This window comes from Anomalospiza imberbis, chromosome 6 (genome assembly GCF_031753505.1).
Source record: "Anomalospiza imberbis isolate Cuckoo-Finch-1a 21T00152 chromosome 6, ASM3175350v1, whole genome shotgun sequence".
Lineage (NCBI taxonomy): Eukaryota > Metazoa > Chordata > Aves > Passeriformes > Viduidae > Anomalospiza > Anomalospiza imberbis.
This window is the reverse complement of record NC_089686.1, coordinates 11,359,236-11,382,909: the sequence shown is the minus strand read 5'-3', so window position 1 is coordinate 11,382,909 and position 23,674 is coordinate 11,359,236. Positions and strand designations below refer to the sequence as shown.

Below are 23,674 nucleotides of genomic sequence, written 5' to 3'. Positions count from 1 at the left end.
AAGAGAACAGCCAATTCAGGCAAAGAAAAAAATATCCCGAGCAAAAATAATGAATACGGAGTTTGTTACAGCAACAAGACTGATGGTCTCATCTGTAATGATCTAACAGTGGCTGCCTTTATATGGTACCTTGTTTTGATTTTCATATCAATAATTACATTATGTGCCTCAAAACATCTGGCTGGCTGGTTAGCTTGATTCATGTTAAAACCATCCTGTCTGTGGATATGCATTGGCAGAGGAGCTATTACAGAGTTACATAACACATTGCAGAAGCAGCAACTATTCTTCAAAATTTTGTGTGGCACCAGGTCTGGGGAACACTCACCGTGCTCCCTTCTGCCCTTAGAAGCTACAACTTGAATACATGAACTGAGCTTCCCAATGCCAAATGAATGCAGTGGCACAAAAATTCTTCCTTGGGCTCTTCTCCAACAGCTTCCCCCTGGCACAAAGTCAACACCAGAGCTAGTACATACTGCGTGATGTCACCTTGTCACCTAATGAAAAGTAGAATGAGAATTTCTGCTGCACATTGTCCTGACAATTCCTGGTTAGTAGGGTCATGCTGAGCTATAACTTTCAAATAAATTGCACTTTTCTTTTGGCTGTAAGGGTCCACATGGCTGTCCATTCACAGGATTTTGCATTTACTACTTCATGTGTGGCCTTAAGCACCGATGAGATAGCCTTCAACTAGGTCAGCCAGTCTAAAACACTACCATGGATTTGTCTGGCTTCTTCACTTCTTAGTATTAAATGGATTCAAACAGTTTAAGGGACTATTGGATATTTCTCTAATTTGTTTTGAAATTACAATATACTCTTTCCTCATATGCAGAGCTACAGAATCTCATTGTGAACTAACATGCAAAATAACTTTAAAGCAATCACTAAAAAGCCTGTATTTCCTTCCCCTTTTTCCTGACTTCCCAGACTCTAACCTAAACTCTCAAAACAGTTTTTTCTGTTTACTCTAACCTAAAATCTCAAAATAGCTTTTTCTGTTTGGGGTTTCAGTGTTTACTGTGTGTTATCTGCTAGTTCTAGGACCAAAGCACAGGTTTATGTAGCATCAGCTTTCAAACATCTCCTGACCTAAGGACAAAATATAAATTTTAAAAATGGGCCAACAAGTAGATCATTCTGTTATTTGCTCCTCTCTTGCAATAACTGTTTCTTACTACTTGTCAAAGTTGCCAGACCACCAATTCTAATTTTATTTACAATGCAGAGAAGCTATAAAGTGAGTGGGGAAGAAGAAGAAATGGTCTCTACCTACTTTACAAGTTGTCTTTTAAAACATTTTTAATATTATCTTTCATATTTACAACCAAAGTACTTTGAATCCACAAGATGCCTGTTCTGACATCTCCATTAAAACAAATACAAGTAATTACACTGCTCAGCATAGTGTATACAGTCATTTGTGTTTGCTCAAGGTTGTTGCCAGGAAGACTAATGAGTGTTTGGCATTCTACAGCATCTGAGTTTCCTTGTATAGGTCAATCCCTTCGGAGCAGGTAGTGGCTGACAGATGTCCAAGAGCTGCTCCATGTGCATGGGCCACTTTACAGCACATGGTCCAGGGAGAACATTTAAGCTTAAAATAGGTTGAGCAGTCGCTGGCCTTATGTTGGAACCACAAAGACTTGCAGCACTGAGTTGATATTCTGGGACAAGAGACGGTTTGATTCTTCTAGAATTTCCTTCATTCCTCTCTAAAGCAAGAGCAGAAGCCAGGGAGGAAAGTACAAATCAGGATCTACACTAGATCCCTATTCTGGCACCAGTGGTGCTAGATACTTGGGGCACAATGCAAAGACACTCATTAGTTCTAAAGGGAAGGATTTAATTTTTTGCAGGACTTGTCTGGATACATAATTCATTCAGGGAACCAACAATCAGGTTCACTGATAAAATATAAAATATCTTTTAATATAAACTCATTGCTTGCTACAAAGTTAAATCTTTGCCTGTGCTCTGATTTCCAAAGTGATTTTACAATGTGAGGTTTGAAAAGTCTGTATTTTCTAAAAGGACAAATTGTAGGTCACAAATTAAGAAATGGTTATAGACATCTGAGTCAAGATTCTTTCCACTTAATTTTTTTAAGACATACAGCTCTGTGCAAATTCACAAGCTTCTGACAGGCTCTCTGATCAAAATCTCTACTACTCCTCCAGTATTTTTTCTCTCTGCCTATTCCCCACTCCTCCCTGTATCCTAAGGCCAAATTATGCAAATAAATGTCTTGGGTTTTATGACATAGACACTCTTGAGAAATATTAACCCAAAGTCACATTAAGTTTTTCTTGCTTCAAGTTCCCTGACAAACTTGACACAGAGTAGTTTTTCAAAAACCTCACTAAGTTACAAGTTATCTTCCAAATAAGTGCTAATGCCTAATAAGGCAAAGACAAAACAATTCTGTGATTTTGTTCAGAGAATTGTGCAAGTCATGCCTTTTAATGATCATTAAGGTTTTTTTAATTATCTTTAATTCTGAAAGGGACTGTTTGAGCATGTAGAGGCAATAAAACGTTTCATTTAAACACCCTAATAGATGAAAATTGTCAATTACAATGTATAAAGTCAGGGGTGCCTGATTCACTAGACCTTAATGTTCAAAGGAAAAGGCATGTCCTAAATCCAGACAGATTAAAAGCAAAGAAAATCGTAAAACAGCACCCTACTGTGAGACTACAGAAGACCAAAGGACTTGTCAATATTTGCTGGGCTATATATACCCACCTGACTTTGTTGTGCAAATCTGTGATATAAATTCACACCTCTTTTCAGACATACACATGAAAATATGTGTTTGCACACACACCTACATATACATGTATATGTATGCATATACATCAACCTGGGGAAAAAAATCAGGCTAGCAGAGCTACCAGGGATTTGAGTAAGAAGTTACAAAGAAACTAAATGTCATAGAACAATTATAACTTTGACTTGTTTAGAGATACAATGCTGCTGAATCGAGCATTTGTGTTACCTACTGTAGCCCTCATATTGCTATGGTTACAAGATTGGTTTTCTTTTATAGGTAGTTTGACTTCCTGAAAGGACTTTCCATCCCAGCCTTTACTCGGTGAGTAGCCCTATTGAAACCAGTTTGATCTGTACTTGCAAAACAGAGCAAGACCATGTTTCAGTACTGAAATTAAGACATACCTGCCCAGAGAACCTGATCCTGTTTGCCTCCTGCATGAAAACAGCTTAGGTAGGAACAATGAAGCCACTAACACAGCGGAGGCAAGAAGTTCTCACCTGAGAAGGATTAGTAGAAAATCACAGGAAAAAAGTTTTGAAAATCCATTCCTAATGCCCAAGGTATGAAACTATTGTATAATGTAATCAAGACCTTTAAGAGTAGCAACCAAAGACCCGTGATACGCTCTGATTCCATTGCAATCAGCAGGCTGTTATATAAGTCAGGGCAGAATGACATAAAAGTTACCTTTGACCTTAAATGTAGTTGAACCCTAGTGACCTGCTATGGGCATTTGTTTTTCTCTCAATTTCTATTAGCAAGAGGAAATACATTTCAGGTTACCTGTATTTCTCCTGAGCAATTTTTTTTCAATTCCCACCTGTCTACCTCATCAAAACTGTCTCTGCCTTCTACTCATCAGAACACACAAGACATCTTCCAGGACACAGAAGGACTGCCACAGGACTGCAGTGAAAACAGTACTGAAGTAAATTCAAATTGCATGTATCATTCCTGATGGTCATTATTACTTTAATATTTCATTCTGGAGTTAATATTCTATCTGATCCCTGTCAGCTGGGGATGTATATTTACCATACCAGCAGTGTTGTTAGGGTAAAGAGAAAAGATTTATCATTTTTTCAGGATGAAGATCATGAGGCTTTGGGTTGGGGCATTTTGTTGGGGGGTTTTAATTTTTTGAGACAAACAAATTTGTCTCATCATATTAAAAAAATAAGTCAATAATAACAATTCTTTTTCCTCATTAGTTCTTCACTAACAACATCACTGTGATGTTTTCTCAGATACTTCACTTGCATTAGAGCAATTTTGTTGTTTTTCCAATTCCAAAGCAGAACAATAATGACAGTAGCATCCAAAAGAGTTTCTTGTAATTGCCTAAATTGTACAGCACCTTACCAGGATGTTAGTAAAACAGCCAAAGAATTTCACATTATAAAACTGGGCATATCATCTGATATAGCAATTTTGAGCACATTTTCAGACTAGTCAGAGTTTATAAGCTTTCCCAACTCTAGTTTAGCCAAAAGTCTTTCATGGGCCATCTGGTTCTAATGAAACAAAACTAGAATATTTGGTGTCTTTTTCACTATGTTACATTAAATTAAAGCTTAAAACATCAGTAAAGCAAAATCCATTCTTTTAATATTGTGTTTTTTAAATTAAACATTAAGTGTTTTGGCTAAGTAAATGTGTTTATTTTAGTAAAACTGTACAGCATATACTATACGATACAGTCAGCAGAATACTTAGTTCACTTACTCTTGCATATTCCTGGTCCATAGCCCACTGAGGCAAAGGGAAGTGTTTCTATTGACATCAATGGGCTCCAAATGAGGCTCCTGCTGTGAGTGACACCACATCCTTACTCATCCTAAAACGTGAATGAGGTTTCAATACTTCTCCTGAGAGAAAAGGTTCAAATTATGCTTACAGTAGCTCTTCCTAAATTATGCAATAAAAGGACCTAACTGTGCATCCCATACACACTTGCTTACCCAGCTGAAATTCAGTGAAATCAAAATATTAATGTCATAAGAGGTTTCATAGTGGAAAGGCACTGTGAACTATATAATCTTTGTATATACTCTATTTGGCTATAAATTGGCACTTTGGGCGCAACTTTCACAGGTGCCTGCAGGACTAAATCTTCCAGCAGCTGTTGAACAGCAATGGAGTTTTGAGAATCTCACCTTAAATGTGGCTTATCACTTCTGAGCTCAGCCACAACAGGTTACAATTTCCTGCATATCACCATCAGTCTTAAAAGTTTGTTCTGCATGTGAAAATACAGAACAAGATTTCAGATGTGTAGGAGAAAAGTCCATTTTTAACATCAAAAGTGCCTAGTTCTGTAGACTCAAAGAGGCCAAATCAAGCAACCAAGAAGGTCAACCAACCACTGCCTGAAGAAGCTGCCACCTTCCACAACTCAGCTAAGATCAACTGACAGCAAATACGATTTCTTACTTATGGAACCAGTTTGTTTTACAGTAGCAAGTGGCCATCATCTTTTTTCTGTATATTTTTCTTTGCAGTTCCTACCACTATAACCCTCATTGCAGAGATTTATCCCTCTTGTAGGAAACCCAATAATAAATATCCCACACACAAATATCACAGAGGCTGACAAGGATGCAGATACTATTCAAAGGGGCTATCACAGCCTGTTTTGTTCTATTCACTCCCTCAAATCCAGTTATGCTGGAAAGGTAGACTTCATTCTGTTTCTTCTTTCTGTTTTTTTTCCTTTTCTCCTTGGTAGTTTCCAGGTTATAATTACAAAATAGCTAGAAGAGATAGTTCCAGCCCTGAATTCCTTACAAAGTCCCCTAAACAGGAGTTTTTCTGCAGTAAGAAAAGGCTGAGAGAAGACTGCATGAATTGGCCCATACGGAGTTACATGCTAACTGTTGTTATTGTTCTCAGAGAGTGCATTTAAGGTTTTGGGAACAAACAATAAAACGAACAGCTGAACAATTTTAATCATGGCCCAGTTCCTAGTTACAATTATTTTTAAGCTGTCTCACCATTAGCTAGATCCTGATTTTTTTTTCCCAATGAAAAAGTACATTATGTAAAACTTAAAGAAATACTGGCTTTAAATGACAGGAAAAGTAGAAAATAGATACTGAAATGTAGCATGCTGTGACTTATGCTGTTAGCCCTACATTTTTGTATGAGTTACACATGATTTTTAAAATATTCCATTCTCTGTATACCTCATGTACTAGCCAGTTCTCTAGGAAAATATGCTTTCCTAGATAGGTTGAAAGGGTGGCCTCTGAACTATAAGACTAGACAGAGAATATCAGATTTTGACCACAGACATGTCTGAACAAAACTAGAATTCATGCTCATATGAAAGGCATATTTCATGCATTCTGCATTTCAAAATGCTACAGCAGGGACACATCAAATCAGAGAAAGATGACAGCTCACACAAGGAAATGGGAACAGGAGAATAGGATGGCACAAGGACGTGAAGACATTTGGAGAGACTACTGACCAAGAATATCCTTTCAAGATCCCCTCTTCATTCATTTAAGGCCTGATTCAATTACTTCCACTGGAGTCAACAGGAAGACTTGTGGTCTTCAGTGTCTGTTATTGTGGCTTATTACTTGTGTTACAGTAGCACACTGAATATTCAATTAAGTTCAAGCACTGTAATACCAGGTGCTACACAAACACCCACAGTGGTATAATCCCTTTTTACCAGTGCTTGCATCAAGCAAGACCTTGAATCATGTAGGGGGAAAAATACAGCAAAAAAAAAAAAAATAATAACTATGGGAAAGAATCCAAAGGGAGCCCAAGGGATTTAAAATGGATTACAAAAAGAGTCAGCGGCAAAGCAAGGAAGACTGGTTGCCTGCCCTTTTTTTTAACCCATTCTGCCTGTTGATGAATTTTGGGCTAAACCCACACCACACAATATGAATGATAATTGAGTGAATTTAGTAAAATTTTACCTGCTAAATAAAGTGAATTGTCAGTGTGTTTCTACTCAAGGAGATTCCTTGAGTACTGCAGATACACTGCTGTAAAAATACTTAGTGTGCAGACGGCAGGAATCTCAAGTGATCCACTTGCAACTCTTGTTTTTAATAAGAATTCTGCAGGAAAATGTCATAAACAGAAACACAGAATCACTCCAAAGGTTACCCATTTCCCCCCAGCCCACAGTGCAGCAGGATCATGTCATTCCTAACAGCTGTTTGTCTCATCTGTTGATGGATGCTCCAAGCTAACAGTTAGCAATCTATTCCAGCACTACACCTCCCTTGCCATTAGAACTGTTTTCCTTACTTCTAATTAGAACCTTTCTTGTCACAGTTGATGCTATTAGTTCTTCTCCCACTATGTCCTCTCTTAGGTCTTCTCTTCTTTAGGTTAACCATCCCAAATACTTTCGGATCTCTCTTTTAAATCATCTTGTCAACTGACATTCCGCTTCAGACCCACTGTTACCTTAGTGATTTTCCATAGTTTCTACTTGGGTTGTCCATTCTGCATTTACATGTTTGATTACTCCTGGCTAAGTGCAATAACTTCTACTTGTCTGTCAAACAATCTTTGAACTTCATTTCTAAATATATTTTTGAATTCTAATTATTTTCTTTAGTCTATATAGAGTTAGTGTCCACTGCAAACTTCATAAGCCTATTCAATACCATCATAAAAGACACTGCTTAAAACCTTGAATTCTGGGAGGCCCCAACAGATACTTATTCAATATATTAAAGTACTAATAAAAAGTAGTATTTAGATACACTTAGTAAGCCTCTTTTTCACCCACTCCACAGCAGGTTAATTGAGAATATTTGCCTTGATTCTCATTAGAATGCTATATAAAGCAATATCAAAGATCCTACTAAAATCTGTATAGACTTGCTAATTCTTCTGTATCCCAGGTCTGCTGCTGTGTCGTTGATTGGCTTGACACAGACAACTAATGCAATTTGTTACTGACTGTTCTTCACACATTGGGTGTTGTTGTCTGTGTATTCTATGTGTTTAAATTTAGGTTGTTTGGAATTTCTCCAGATTTGGAGGGAAATTGTATTTATATTGATCAGTCTGCTCTTTCTAACATTTCTTTCCCCTCCTTTCCAAAGCTAGTCACTACCTTTTTCCTTTTTCTCACCTATTTTCAGTGAGTTATCAGTCACTAATTATTCTGAACCTCACCTCCTTTAAAAATCTCTAAAGGTGTTACATAAATTCCAGACAATCTGAAATCATTAAGTTAGTTAAATACCATACAGTTAAAACCTGCAACTTCGTGAAAATACACAGAGAAGCATGAAGGTTCATTTTGCAATTTCCTGAGTTTTTAAGTATTTTATTTTGGAATTTTAATTGCCCCTTCAATAAAACCTTTCTCCCCTTTTTAAACAATTGGTGGAAATGGCTGGTTATTTTTAGCAGCATGTGTTATTTATTGCCTAGGAACAAAGCTGGATCATTCACATACAGATTTAGTCTTATGGCTATGGGGAATAAATGTCCTGTTTGGATTCTCTGATGACTAAAAAAAATTATCTCACATATTTCCTTCCCAAAAACTATACCACTGTGCAGAAATATCAGTGAAATGCAGCATCTGAATTAATCAAACCTATTCCACAGAGCTATTTATCCCAGACACAAAGTAATGTCGCAGAATCACAGAATCAATTAGGTTGCAAAAGACCTTGAAGTTCATCAAGTCCAACCTAGAACCTATCACCACCTTATCAACTAAACCATGGCATGCCACATCCAGTCTTTAAGCATCAATGCTTTTAGATAGCAAATAAAAATCTTCAAACACAGTTCAGAGGGGTTTTTGCACACTGAGGCATCAGCCAGAGCCAGGTGAGATTCAAAAATGGCAATGCCTTGCATCTACTGTCTTTCCTCTCAATCAAATACAAACCCAAGACTAATCAAAGAATACTCTTAAGCAAATGAAGGGGCTGCTTACACCCTTGCATACAGTCTTGACACCAGCTTACTATTAAATTCCATGCATGTGCAATTATGAGAGTCCAAAAATTCCCACCTACCTTGGCACCATAATACACACATTGAAACTGGAAAAAGAATCAGCAGAAATAGTCATAATAATCATCAGCCTCATCTCATAGTTAGCTCCCTTTCTATCCTAGAGTCAATGTGGAGAGAGTAATTAACAAGTCATTTATTTCTCTGTGACTCTATATTTCCAAGAATTTTAAAAAACAAAAAAGAGTTAATTGTGAAAACTTTCAATCATTTTCATACTGCATAATAAGAATACTACATGAGAATATTTAGGTGGAATTGCCTCATTTATTTTATTCTTTTTCAACTGTTGATAAACATGTGTCTAATGATTCCAACTTCTATGAATCTCCTGCCCACTAACCACAACCTTTCAATGCAAGGCCCAAACTACTTAATAGTACAGTAAACCCTGTAAGTACAGTTGTTTTCAAAATAAGAGATCATGGAAGAAACTCTGGACAGAAGGACAAACCTATAAACAATTCAGATGATTTTTTATACAAAGATTGTCTGGAATATCCAACAAACTGCCAAAAGTTTTGCAGCCAGCAGTTTAAGTGACTTGTGTACATAAGTTCAAGAAAAGGTTGGATTATGCTTTGGAAAAGAAGGAAATACTACAGTACAGCAGCCACTAGCTTTTCTTTTCCCCCTTTTTTTTTTTGAACAGATGGGATTATGGTTAGACTGTTCTACATAGTTAACAAATATACTACAATTAGCAAACTTTCTTCTTTCATTTTCTGTAATCTGCAAGAAAGTTTCCCATCGTTTTACAAGGCTGACCAGTTGGTTCCTTTTGCAAGACTACATTTATATCTCTACTTGATGAAGTAAACATGTGTCCTTTTTTTGGCTTAAAAATGCCTAGCAGCACTTTAAAAAGAAATTTGAGCCTGAAAAAACAGATGAAAAAGACCAGATAAAGTAGAACATCTTAATGAGTAGATAATTCAATAGATACCTGGAGAATAGAAAAATTGAAACAAAGAGCATCTTCATTTGTTACATGTTCTGTCATGTTCCACCCTTTTGTGGTCATCAGAACTTATCACACAGCAGAAAAAACAATTAGATACAGGATAAATAGTTCAGGGAAAAGAACAACAATATGAAAAGTCAAATGCAAAGTCATTCTTCATCAAACTTTTATGTCATAATAAAACTGATAAAAATTGTTTTTGTTGGCAAAGTGATCACTAACTTTGCCAGAAAATTAAAATACTAAGATAATCACCAACCCAGGAAAGAAGAAAAAGAAAAAGCAGAAAAAACCCGAGATTTCATGGAGCTTCAAATTTTCATTGGGAAAGAGAAGGCTCAAAGATTCCTGGGATCAGCAAAGTCCTGTCATTCACTCAAGCTGTCCTCCTGGTGCCACAAACAGAAGGAGTAAACACAGAAGAAGTGGTCAGAGTCCTGAAGGCTGGGTAACTTAATTGCAGTGACCATAAGATGGTGGAATTCAGGATCCTAAGGAGAGAGAATCAGGCAAGAAGCAGAATCACAACATTAGATTTCAGAAGAGAAAATTTCGACCTGATTAAGAGCTAGTTCAGGAAGAATCCTGTGGGAGAGTCCTGGAGCAAAGAGGGGTCTATGATAGAGGGTTAATTTTCAAAGATCACCTCCTCTATGCTCCAAAACTGTCTGGCCCCACGTGCAGCAACGCAAGCAAAGGTGGCAGGAAGCCTGAATGGATGAAAAGGGTGGTCCTGAAAAAAATTCATACACAAAGAGAAAGTATACAGAATGTAGAAAGAGAGGTAGGTGAACCTAGGAAGAATACAACGGCAGTGTTTAATCACACAGAGATTGGATTAGGAAAGCCAAAGTCTACCAGCAACTGAAGGATGAGAAAGGGAACCAGAAAAGCCTCTACAAGTACAGTGGCAGCAAAAGGAAAGCCAGGGGAAAAGTGGGCCAGCTGCTGAAAGATACAGGGTACATCAAAAAGGCCAACTCGTTCATCTTGATATAGGAAAGACCTTTTTCATTTTTCATTTTCATACGAACAATTAGTCACTGGAACAACCTCCTAAAAGGTGTACTGGAGTCCCCATCACTGGAGTTTTTCAAGATACAAGTGCACAGGGTGCTAGATGATCTCCTCTAGACTCCCTTTTCTGCAAAAGCTTGGATCATATATGTTCTTACAATGTCTCCCTCAACGTGTGTTGTTCTATGGTTCTCTGATTCTGTGATTCTATGATTTTATATTCAGTGCCCTCTTTACCTCAGTCTTTAGTAGGAAAGTGGTTTACCTTGATGAATCCTAGGCTCTAGACACCAGCAGGAAAGTCTAGATCAAGGATTACTCTTCCACCAAGGGTAGTTAATATGAGTTAACCAGATAGGACACCTATGAGTCCATGGGACTTCATAAGATGCACATATTTGCGTTGGCCAATGTTATTGTGAGACAATTCTCAATTGCCTATGAACACTTAGGGTGCTCAGAACAGATTTCTATGTGGGAAAAAATTCTGATTCCTGTATTCAAGAAGAGCAAGAATGAGATTTTGGAGAGGAGAACTACAGACCAGTCAGCCTCACTTTGGTCCATGGGAAGGTGTTGAAGCCTATCTTGGAAGCCATTTCCAAACATACTCAGGACAAAAAAAGTGACAGACCCTTGTCAATATGAATTTAGGAAAAGGAAATCATCTCTTCTATGATAAGATTAGTCTGGTGGACAAGCAGTGCATGTAATTTATTTTGACTTTGGAAGGGCTTTCTACACTATCTCCAATACCATTCTTACAGAAAATGAATATGAGTTAAATAACTGGAGAGAAAGGTGGGCTGACAACCAGCTGAATAGCTCAAAGGGCTGCAGTCGGTGCTAGGAAGTCCAGATGAAAACAGAATCCTTGTTACTACACCCACACTAATTAATAAATAAGCCAGAATGAGAATAGAATGTTCGTCAGGTAGCTGTAATGTGACATCATAAGATGACATTCTACATGCTGGAGGCAAAATCTATCAGGTTTAAACAAAGATAGAGAGTAGATTTACTAGAAAGCTTTTGTTTTCTTGATTCAAACATTTATCATAATTTTAGACCAACAGCTAGAGTTCATCTTTTGTAATTATAAATTATGGCTGGATGAAACTTGTCTGGGCCTGCCCTTTATTTCATTCTTCATTGCATTCCCTTAGTCTTTGAGGAACAAGTAGTCAAATTAGGAAGTCCTCTTACAAAATGGTTTACAAGAAAGCAGGGCTATTTCTGCAAACAATGGAAAAGTCCATTTGTTGAATAGCTATTCACAAGAGAGGGAAAAAAATGAGGCTATTTGGAAAAAAAAAATCGTGTCAAAAGGTCTTCACAGTGATGGAGATGCCACAGTGATGTGATTTACCTTGGCATGAGGTAAAAAACTGTACACCGAAGCTCCAAAGAGTAAAAGATTCACAGTTGCACACTCAGGATGTTACCAAGAAACAAAGCTGCAGAAGAAAATAAAGATCAAATACTAAATTATGGACAAAGGTCATGGAGAAAGGCAACATTTCTAAAAGAGAAAGCCTGAGATAGTATCTGTAAGCAATGCTAGTGACAAGGGAGAAAGGGAGAAGAATTGTGCCTGTACATGTTTATTATTGCCAAATAGGCTGAAAAAAAATCAACATCACTGTTATGGTATCTTCTTTCCCTGGACCTAAAGGACAGCAGCAGTGGAATCTGCTGTTTGTGTTTAAGTGTCAGGAGGAGAAAGATCAAAGACATGGAAACATCTGCTTTTAGAAGCCACTTGAAAAATAATTATGCAATAGCCTGTGAAAAACATCTGTTAAAAATGCTGCTGTCCACCCATCAAATAGAAGAAAGACACTTCAAGAAAATATAAGAGAGACCGGAAGAAGATCAGGGCTCATTTTGCTCTTGAAACATCCATTACCTCAAATCTAAACTGAAACCCAAAGGTAAGTTTAGCAATAGAAATATATGATAGAAGCAAGCAGCATGATAGACCACTGCCAAACAGATGGTACAACCTGTTGTTACATAATCAATACAAATAGAGCCAGAAACCACGCTTAGCATGTACTCTTTCTGAAGACAAACAAATTGCTTCCTGGGAATTTTCAGCCCTCCCATTCACACAATATAAGGCCTTCCATTTAGTCAAGGAGTTCTCTGTTCCACAAGAGCAAGACTATTCCAGCTCAGAGCCTCCCTGCCAATCACTCAGAGGAGCCTAAATTCACACCAGATCTCCACTCATTATACCTGACTGATTCAGCATCCAAATCTTTCAGGAGGACTACTGAGCCCAATACAGAATTGTGTTGACATCATTCTACCTAGATTTTAAAAAATGCCCTCTTCTTACCCCTTTGATGTGCTGTACACACTCAACAGCTCATTCAGTACTGGAATACATATCCTGACATAGGGGATTTTATATAAAGCACTTTAATCAGCAATTAAGATAGCCAGTGCATATGTGCTGTTCCCAGGTTCCTGCTGATTAGCAGAAACTGGCTGAACTATGAGGCTTAACACTCTTCTACCCCGTGCCTTTAGCAGAAACTGGCTGAACTATGAGGTTTAACACTCTTCTACCCCGTGCCTACTGTAGCAGAAGTAAAGGAAGAGTTCACATTTAAGTTCTTAAAAAGCCAAAAAAGCAACACCTTCCAACTTCTGTGTCAAACAATCAGCATAGCCAACTTCATCTACATATCAAATGGCATATTGGTGAGATTCTTCATTGCATGTGACAGAAAGAGGCTGGGTATGAGACCCTTGCCTCTCTTGTATCCTCAAGTTCATGCTCAAATTCAGTTGCACATGAAATTCTGCCTTTCCTACCAAAAGAAATTCCCCTTGGGCCTCAGAATGGACACCTCAAATGAACTGTGGTGTGTTGCTGCATTTGCCTCACAAGTGGATATGTGTCAGTAGGAAGCAAACCACTTGCTACAGATAAAATATGGTATCTAATATGCTTTGAGATCCTCAGGAGTAAGGAACAAGACACAATAATGTAAAATATTATTTTCATATCAGTAAAAGAATGACTTCAAAATATAGTCACCTTGCTGCTTATCTGTCAAAAGAAAATAGAACAGAGGGAGGAGGTGTGGTTTTAAACATGCCCAAAATAACTGTAAAGTACATTTTTAATCCATAGTAATTCACAGGAATTATATTCTCAAAACAGTGGTTTGTATGAAGTATCATTGCAATGTTTTCTGCGCTTATTTTTATAAATAAAGAATTGAATTTATATGAAAATTTTTAGGCTCTGTTACTCCCAGTTCTTTTCTGACCTATCAACAGTGCTTAATGCAGATGGTTTAATGATGGTTTTGTTTTCTCTTAATTTTTTTAAAGGAACATTTAGTGAACCCAAAATTCAACCCAAATCTTTGGGGTTTGGTAAAAAAAAAATCCATGGTTTTCTGCCTAAAAACATTTACAGATGAGGAGTAAAATGCACTGAGTATGACAGATTTAGGTATTTGTCGAGGAGTGGGAGGGCAGGTGGGAGAAAGCTATGAGTATGTGCTGCTGTCCTCAAGTGTTTCCTTCAAACCCATAGACTTCCAGCAATGTTCCAAAACAAGAAAACAAGATCAGTGTCAATCTTAAACATTCTCTTGCACATAGATCTCTCTTCTAAGTCCCATGGAAGAATACATGTTCTGAAGATCTGGGAAGAAAATTTATGGAAGTAAATTCCCTAGGTTAACATGAGAGGGGAAGAGCTCTGCCTATCACTTCACTTTAAATTAAGTGGAAAAGATAAAAGATATTGAACTATATTGCCCTTTGAATATTTTGCTCAATTAAACAATGCAAAATTTGGTTCAAACCATCTTCAAATTCCTCTCTCCTGCAGCTGGAATGCAGTGAAGACATCAATTGAAGAGCAACTTAAATATTTTAACAGAGCACAATATATTCTGGTTTTGTGCTCCAAAGTACATGGAAGTATATTATGGAATGAGATTCCCAGGTTAGAGCAGGTTTGCCTGTAGTATTTGGGAAGTGTAGCAATTGGCTTCAGTCTAGAATTTCCACAGCTAACACAGGTCAAGTGTGTCAGACCAATTTCCATGTCAGTAGAGCAGCATATGCACATAAATGCTGTATGGTTGCTCCCTGACTGTAAATGATCTAGTAATAGTTCATTACAATGCTGCCACTGACTTCTAGTGCCAGTCAATTTAACAGCCAGTGTAATTTATTCAAAGCCTTGGGTAGCATGTAATCTGTATTAAAAGCAGAAATTGCCATTTAGTGACAATTTCAAGTTGCCTAGGATGGTGGGGGGAGCAAATAACTATGCATACTAATACATTTTTGGGGCTTTTAAAGAATAACTAGAAAAGGAAATTCCAGCATCTTGACAGATGTGAAGACTGACCTACACAGAGAAGCTAATTTGGATTACAATAGAGTATGAATTTAAATGCAAATCTTCCAGATTAACCCCTGAGATAGCAACTTCTGGTATGATTTGTCTTGCACTGACTTGCCTAGGAATTTGTGCAGAAAATTAATCTGAGGCAATTTATCAGAAGGAGCCTCTCTGGAATAATTTCCTATAACAAAATCCCTGGGACTTCTGGTTCAAGTGATGTTAGTTTGTACATTCAAGTCCTATTATACACCTGGCTGGGCTGTCACCTACACGAGCTCCACCAGACTCTGCTCCCCAGCTCTACTAGTGAAGAAGCAAAAGCGTGATGGAGGCTCCCCTGGGCAGAGGGTCACACTCACATTTTCACCCAGCAGTGCTCTCTTTGCAGTTCACAGCCAAACTTCATGCACATGGGTCAACACGATTCCTAGAAGACACTAGAGTAAAAGAATTAACCACTTTTTCACATATGAATGAGATGCAATCAACACATCAGTGAGACAAACTGTGTAATTCCTAACACATTGAGCAGGGACTGCTCCCGTCCAGCAAATGGACTTTGGCCCATGCTATAAATCACCACAAGCAGTGAAAACCCTGGAAAATCTTGGCCTCTCTGGAAGAAGAAACAGATTTAATCTGGTCTTCAGACATTTGGGTGAGGAAAATACAATGTATAAAGCTGCTCACAGAAGGTCATGAACCACTTGTATTGTGTCGTGTTCTGAAAGCAACATGTGATAGTCAGTTAAATGTACTTAGAACACATGAAATCAGACAGGTTTGATTTCTGTCAGCTGCCTCTAGTCTTACCACTTGCTCATCTTATGGGTCTCAAAAAATTATTTTAAGTTAATTAGCCATCAATTAATATTATGCCCATTTCCACTTAGAAGTCTTGTAGGATTTTCCAGGTTATTCAGGTATGCTCCAAACTATCCACTTTACAGCAGAAAGAAATAGCTTATCAGCTAAATAACAATGATGTCACCAATTATTTTTATATTTTTGCTACCAGCCAACATATAGATTAATTTATGTAGCAGCGTGCTTCGGCGGGGGGGACCCCCCAAGGGTGTCCCTGGGGGGCCCCCCTTGGCTGTGAGTTGGCTGGTGGCAGCAGGCAGGCAAGGAGACTCCACACGGCTTCTGGGGGTGCTCATTAGATGAGGTTTATTGGGGGTCCTACCCCGGGAGGCAGCATGGCTTCTGAGTGAGAGGGGGAAAGGGGAGTGAGGGGGGAAAGGGGAGGGGGAGAGAGGGGCTGAGAGAGCACCGGCCAGGAGAGCCAGCGAAGAGAGAGCGAAACATCCCCCCGGCACACTGAACAGGGAGATTCAAAGTGGGCACGGAACAGGTTGGGTCAACGGGATTACAGACACAGGATACTGCAGGGGAGGAGCACAGGCTTGCAATAAAGCGTACATTTTCCAGGGGTGAGACAGAGCATACCATTTAACTAAAATATAACACCACTAATTTAGGTTTTTTGGAGATGTTTTTGGTTTTGGGGGTTTTTTGGGGGGGTTGTTTGTTTGTTTGTTTTGGGTTTTTGTTTTTGTTTGTTTGGTTTGTTTTTTTTTACTACGAATCAATCTACAATAAACAAAAATATGTAGTTCCTTGTCTGGGACACTAAAGATGTGAACATAAAGTTCCACAGCACTTAGAATTTTGTGGAAACTATTACAGAGTGGAATGAAACTCATATATAGAGTGGACCCTTGCCAAGACAGTTTAGCTCTCCAGGTGGATAGGTAAAATTTAAACTAGCAGCATTTTGATTCAAAGACAAAACTTGAATCTCAGTGCAGTTTTTGAAACACTTTTGCTATTGTTTCTTAGCTCCATGTACCATTTTTAAGCATCTTCCCACTGCTAATGCATAAAAACAGTATGTCTCCAGAAACAGTATGTCTCTAGAAATTGCAAGTAACACAACTAATGAATTTTAGTTTATTTGTGGAAAGTAGAAAATGAAAAATGTACTGATTTCTTCCTTCAAAATTCTCCTATCACTTTTTCATTTTCAATAAGGCTGAAACAGATCTTGCATCAACAAAAGCACAAGATTCTGCAATTTGAAATTAAGCAGTAACTGCATTCAGGTATAGCAGCACCAAGTTCTTGCTCTCTCTGGACTGCACATGTTCTCTAGCATGCCAGGTCTGCAAAAGCAAAACTATGATAAGCTGAGTGTATCAGGTCTTCTACGCCTCATCAGCTGCAGCAGCTCATTTTCTAATACCCATGGTATTGCCACACCTGCATGACACTGCATCCTCTGTGCTACAGACACAGCTCTGTGGAGCGCGGGCATTAGCAGAACCTTGGGCTCTTAGCAACATGAGAAGCCTCAGCCCTGCAGTCTCTGGGTCTCTGCACAGAGCATTTCAATCACTCCCTTGGATTTGGGTATCTAGATTCTGCCTAAGTTTTTCTTTATGCACCTAAGTGCTTTTTTGGATCTCACTCTAAATTCTTACATATCATAAAACCTTTTCCAAAAACTCCATTAATTTCTCCAGCAATTATCAAAAGAACATGAGATTTTTTTCACCAAACAACAAAATAAAGAATGTATTCAATTGTTTTTCCAGTCTGAAATGAACTATTAAAGAAAACACATCTGCAAAACAAACCTAAAACACTGGTTTGAGTGCTTAAAACACTTTATAATAAAAAAAATATATAGTGACTTCTGAGACCCTACTGTTGCTAGATCAAAAAATCTAATGCTTAACTGCTATGTAATGTATAAAAACACCTAATTAACCAGTTATATGCACACACTTTGCTTTTCCACACCAAGAAACACAAACACTGCACAAAACTCTTTGCAATGTCTTCCACAATACTGAGAGATTACTCAGCATCTGCATGAAAACACACTCCTTCTGCAAGGGAACACAGAATTAAATAAATACTGCATGATCTAGAAACAGCAGGACATCTAGTCCAGGCAAGTATAACAATTTTGTTGTGTTTTCTTGGGAAACAAAAATACTCTCTTTCATCCTTTCAGAACCCCAAGATGGAGATAGCCAGCATCATTCTAAGGGCTGCTGTCATAAAATGAATTAAAATAGTAGGGACAGATTGCTAATATTAAATAAACCTGTTGGAATGAGAAAGCATCCATATACATAGGGCTTAATAAGACCATTCTCCCCTTCTCTTTACCATGTAAAATAAGAAAACTCTAAACGTTTTCAACTCATCACCCTTACAGGAAGTATCTTTTATTCCTCCTGGCAGACTTTTAGCATTCAAGCTGGAAAATGTGGGTTCTACTTTCATCTTCTTTGATTTATATAATGATCCTGTTTGTTTTTATGTGCTCAGTATACTGTCAACAACAACGGGACTCTCAGCTGGGCTTTGTGGATGCCGATGCTGAGCTGAAATTGAATTTAAATGGCTCTGAAGTTTGTCTGAACCACAACCTTCAGATTCATGACAAAACTTAGGATGGAATGAGACCCATGTTCTGTCCCAGGGCCATTCTTCTTCTACATGGTTGTTTCATTCCCTTGGCACTCCAAGGATAACATCCCCCAGGAGGGATGGAGGTTTTGCTTCTCTCAACAGCAGAAAAGATGTAATACTAGGAGAGACATGCCCCTTGGAGCTGAAAAAGGATGGCTATATAGACATTATCAGCCCATGTTTCTGACCTGTTCAAGTAACAGAAGCAGGTGAGCATCCAAAATCTCTAATCACAAAACTAAATTTCAGTGTTAATATTTTGGATCAGTTATTTAACTACAAGGATGCATAAAAGGTAAACTTGGAAGAGGGAAAAAAAAATCAAGGTAACATACAAGATCTGTAAAAAGTGTCCTCTTAGGGGAAAATATCCATTAAGTCTTTATCTGTCATGGCTCAGCCTCACTTTCCATGAAAATTCCTGTAAATGAAGAAAATATCAGGGGAAAAAAAAAAGTAAGTCAGAGAAGTGCATGAAGCAGCTCTTGAAAATACTGAGTATTTGGTACAGACCTCCAGCACCAACTAACTGCTAACACAGCTAAACTGCTGCTTGTACTAAATATAACAGAAGACTTTCAAAGACCCTGCAGAACATCTATAGTCCCAGAAGGAGACAGTACCACTATTCTAAATAAATTACTATTGTAATTTAACCTATTGATAAAGTCATTGCAAACTTCACTAACATGATATTAATTGCTGTGGCTACATTTGTTAAAGGAGGATCCAAATATACCTTTCAACAGCAGGAGCAATATCAAGAAAGACAATCTGTGCTCTTCCAGGTTGCGACACATGGATACAAAATAGTTCTTGTTTTGTTCTGCTAAAGAATATTTCAAGCACAAGTTCATACTACTAATGTCCAAGTTAGGGGTTACCTCCCACTAAATTCAATAGCACCAAGGGATGGACCCTCAAAAAGCTTCAGTTATGAGAGGATGTTCACACTTATATGAAACCAAAGGTTTTTATTTTTCACTCCATATCCAGTTCTGTCATACCTCTAACATGCTGTACTTACTCTCAGCTTCCAAAATATATTATTTTTTAAGATGAAGGCTGTGGGGGAAGCAGAGAAACAGGGAAGGGCAGACTAAATTAAGATCACAAAGCCACAGCACATTTTCAGCAACTAGCTGATATCCTATGAAACAGGATTTCAAACTATCTTTGGATTCCCTACTAACAAATTCCCAAGAGCTTTCTGTGTATGATGATAGCAAATTTTCCCTTTTTTTTTTTTTTTTTTTAATGATTCTTCTGGAAGGGCACAAACTGATCCTTTGGAGAGATAATGCTTTTTATCTGCAGGGACTTTGTAAACAAATTGATCCAGATGTTTTGCTTTAGAACTCTCCAGACATAGTAAATTATTCCTTACTACATCAACACTTCATTTCCTCTATTTGCAGCTAATATCTCAAAACAGAACCCTTTTCAAAAGACAAATAATTGAAATGTTGTATCAGCATTAGCAAGATCATTTGGACACTTTCTTTTTAAAAAATCTGTCTTCTATATATGGATGCATTTGGTTACATATAATCATTTCCAGAAAGGATCAAGATCAAATGTATTAAGAATGTATTTGGATCCTTTTCCTAAGCCACTGAAAATTTATCATAGAAATACTAAGAATTTTATTTTCCCTTTTCATTTGTTACATGATTTGTCACATTTATCTTTAAAAAAAAAAAACCCTAGACATGTGGAATGGTAATGGTCTCCAAAGTCTGAGTAAAAACTCAGACAACTAGTTTATGCAATTAGAATGAAACTAAAGTGAGAAAAAGGACAAAGAGACAGAATAGGTATATGGACTAGGTAAAAGATATTTAAGAATATTTGACAATATAGGCACATACAGATTCAAAAACTAATGGAAAAGAAAGAAACCTGCTCCCTGCATTTCTTGGTGGCATGCCAAATAGACTGCTTCCCAGAAATGCATAAAAAGATTTTTTTTAATTAATTTCTTTTTAAACCAGTAACAAAAAGAGTTAATTTACTTTAAAGATATAAGGGGCTTCCAGAAATTTGAAGAAAAATAAATTACCTGTAAAAGGAGACCTATTAAATATATCCCAGATGAATATACTGTATCAAAACACATTTTGCTAACTTCCTTAACTACCTTTGGATGTTTCTCTTTTATTTTAAAATGTAAATGTTTCTCCATAACATCAAATTAATCTCTCCTATTTACATGCTTTCTCAAGATCTCATACTGTCAAATACAGCAACCAGGTTTCCATCCTATGCCTCCTGAAATAGAATATTTGCTTTAAAATTAAATCATTGGTAGCTTTCCAGTTACTGTAAGGACAGCAGGATCAACTGAGTGCACAGCAACAGATTACGAAGCAGGTGGCTTGAGGCTAAATCTAAACAGTTTCCTCACATAGCTTTGTAAAGTGGGGTGCAGATAACTCCTAATGAGTGTTAAGGGCTGTCTAGTCACTTAGTTGTATACAAGGTCTAGACAGGTCAAGATCTGAGGATCAGAGCTTCTAATTACATTCTATTAAATGCTTATTAGTTGTAAAAGATGTCACTAGAAGAACCATCAGAGATATAGTGCCTAATTATTAAATATTAGTGCCCTCATGAGACTCTCAGGACTTGAAATACTATGATAAGATACTGGAAAAGAAAAATAGACAGCCAAAAAGGAGGTGAATCTGAGGACACAGCTGAAAATTGAGGTCATTGTGCTATATCACATTCCCCATGTAAAAGTGGAATTTGACAATCATCATCTATTGAATCAGTCGGTATTTGGCAGCATCATTTCTAATGTTGAGTTAAACCATTTAGGAGACAGATTCGGAGTGTCTTTCATTACAAAATGAACAAATAATGAAATACATTTATTTCATAACCTGTATTTGTTACAAACACAACTCACTGAACTGTTGTTCATTCCCTAAAAGCTAATAAAAAAGAGAAATAATTATGACTAAAACCAGCATGCTTTTTTACTTCCTTTAAATAAAAGCCTCATATGAAAGCTCTTGTGGTTTGGTGATAGTGTGATGTTGCTGTCTGGCAGGGCAGGATTTGGCCAAGCAACCCCCCAAAGGCTTTTGCTGTGCTGTTTTTCTCCCAGCACTCACACTAGGACAATACACCAAGCTGGACAGACAAAAGGGAGGAGCACCTGTTAGGCATGAATTCTGCAATGACATATTTTAAAACAGCAACAACTGAAGTGAGTAGTAAATAAATAACAGGCCCAGGCTGTGGCTTGTGGGAAAAGGCACCCACAACCAGGAACACCAGCACCCAATTGGGTCATAAGCAAAGGTAACACCTGTGTCAGGTCAGGGAGTGAAGTATGCAGTGCTAAGGACTGCTAAGGATCTTGTCCAGCTGGGAAGATGATCCCAGGAGATCACAGAAATATGGTCCCCAGGGTTAGGAGACACTCTCCTGAGGTTCCCTTGAAGGGCAGCACAGCAGTGCTGGAATAACTCCAAAGAATTCTGACCTTTTCCTTTCTTTTCCCTTTTCCTTTCTTTTCCCTTTCCTCTCCTTTCCATTTGAGCACCCTAAAACATGACATTGTTCAGACCTCTTGGACCTATGAAACATTTTGGAAAATGAAAGACTCCAGGTTTTATCATGACCTCTGGTGCTTCTCAGTTTCCTGACAGCCTTCAAATTACCTGGACTGCAGCCTTGCTTGCAATATCTTGGCATTGCTGTTCTCTGTCTGCCTGGAACCAATTAATGCATTAGCACAGAAAAAAAAAAAGAAAAAAAGAAAAAAAAAAGAAAATTAAAAAAATGGAGATGGGGCAAGATCTGAACTGAGTTACCCCTTCCTAGCTGACAAAACGCTTTGCTATTTATTTCCCTTCTTCTCAACTGCTATCTAAGTTGTGGAACTGCATTTATCAGGCCTGCTTCCCTTTCTTCTGTCCTTTATAGCACCCTGGTAGAAGCTAAAAAAGGGCACCACTTTCTACTCACAGTCTCCCCTTTTTCCTCCCAGGATTTGAACTGCCCAGTACAAGGTGGCAAGAACCTCCTCTTTGTCATCTTGTCTTTCGGAGTGAATCTTTTTTAGCCTCAAACTGCAACGTACCAATGCCAACAAGACCACACAACCTTTTTTACCTCATTCATAAATGGAATAACTTCTTTTGGAAGAAAGAAGGTGAGGTGAATTTCTGAACCTCATAAACCTCTTCTGTTTCCTGTAATCCTATCTATCCAGAAAAGCACCTTTTAGTACCATTCCCTTCTCCTGATGTAGTATTTCATCCTCCCTGAGAACCACAACCACTCCTCCTGCCCTGACAACCCTGCACCAACCCCTCCCACAGGCTCAGGGCATCCCTAAGTACATACTAATGCTGAAAGAATCCTTAGACTCAAAATCTGAGGATACCCTCACTCCTGACAAGCCTCTGCCTCCTCCACCTACTCCATTCTATCTCTGGTCCTTGATAAGAAGAAAAGGAGGCTGCAAGGAAAGCCTGTAAGAGCAACTCACATCAGCAGTGCACCAAACACTGCTTTTGCTCCACCAAATCAGTGTCTAGATGCTCCTCGGGGCTGGCACCATTTAATAAAATCACTCCACGTCCACAGCAAGCAGAGAGCAGCACGGGCACAGCAGGATGGGGTTCAGTCACCCCTAGTGCAGAAAGACGTAGCTGAACCTCAAGCAGCTTAGCCACTCTGCAGGTCTCCATGTCCTGCAGTCCCAGACCTACCAGAAGGCCCTGATCCCAACTACAACTCCTTTTAATTTGTTGTCCCTTTACCATATTTTCACTTCTGTCCCAAAATACTCCTGTATTTCTTTTTTTACCTTTAAAAACACAAGAGCTGGCTTTTTAAAATGCCAATTAACCAAGAACAGAGGGGAAATGACACATCAGGAGTAAAATGGAGCACTCAATTCTCTGGCTTGTTAATTAGGATTTATGTACTGGAAAAATCCAATTCCTGGCACCGGTGAGTTAAAAAAGAAATGAAAAAATGTCTGGAAAATTGGAAAAAC

At 38.1% G+C, this 23,674-nt stretch overlaps 1 long non-coding RNA gene across 1 annotated transcript in view; it reads right to left on the bottom strand.

Annotated features, from left to right (window-relative positions):
• LOC137475270 (uncharacterized) overlaps positions 1-23,674 on the bottom strand; it is a 101,079-nt gene that overhangs the window by 38,138 nt on the left and 39,267 nt on the right. Inside the window, exon 6 of the long non-coding RNA XR_010999788.1 lies at positions 6,724-6,867. This is a non-coding gene — a long non-coding RNA (uncharacterized lncRNA). The remainder of the gene's footprint in view (positions 1-6,723; positions 6,868-23,674) is intronic.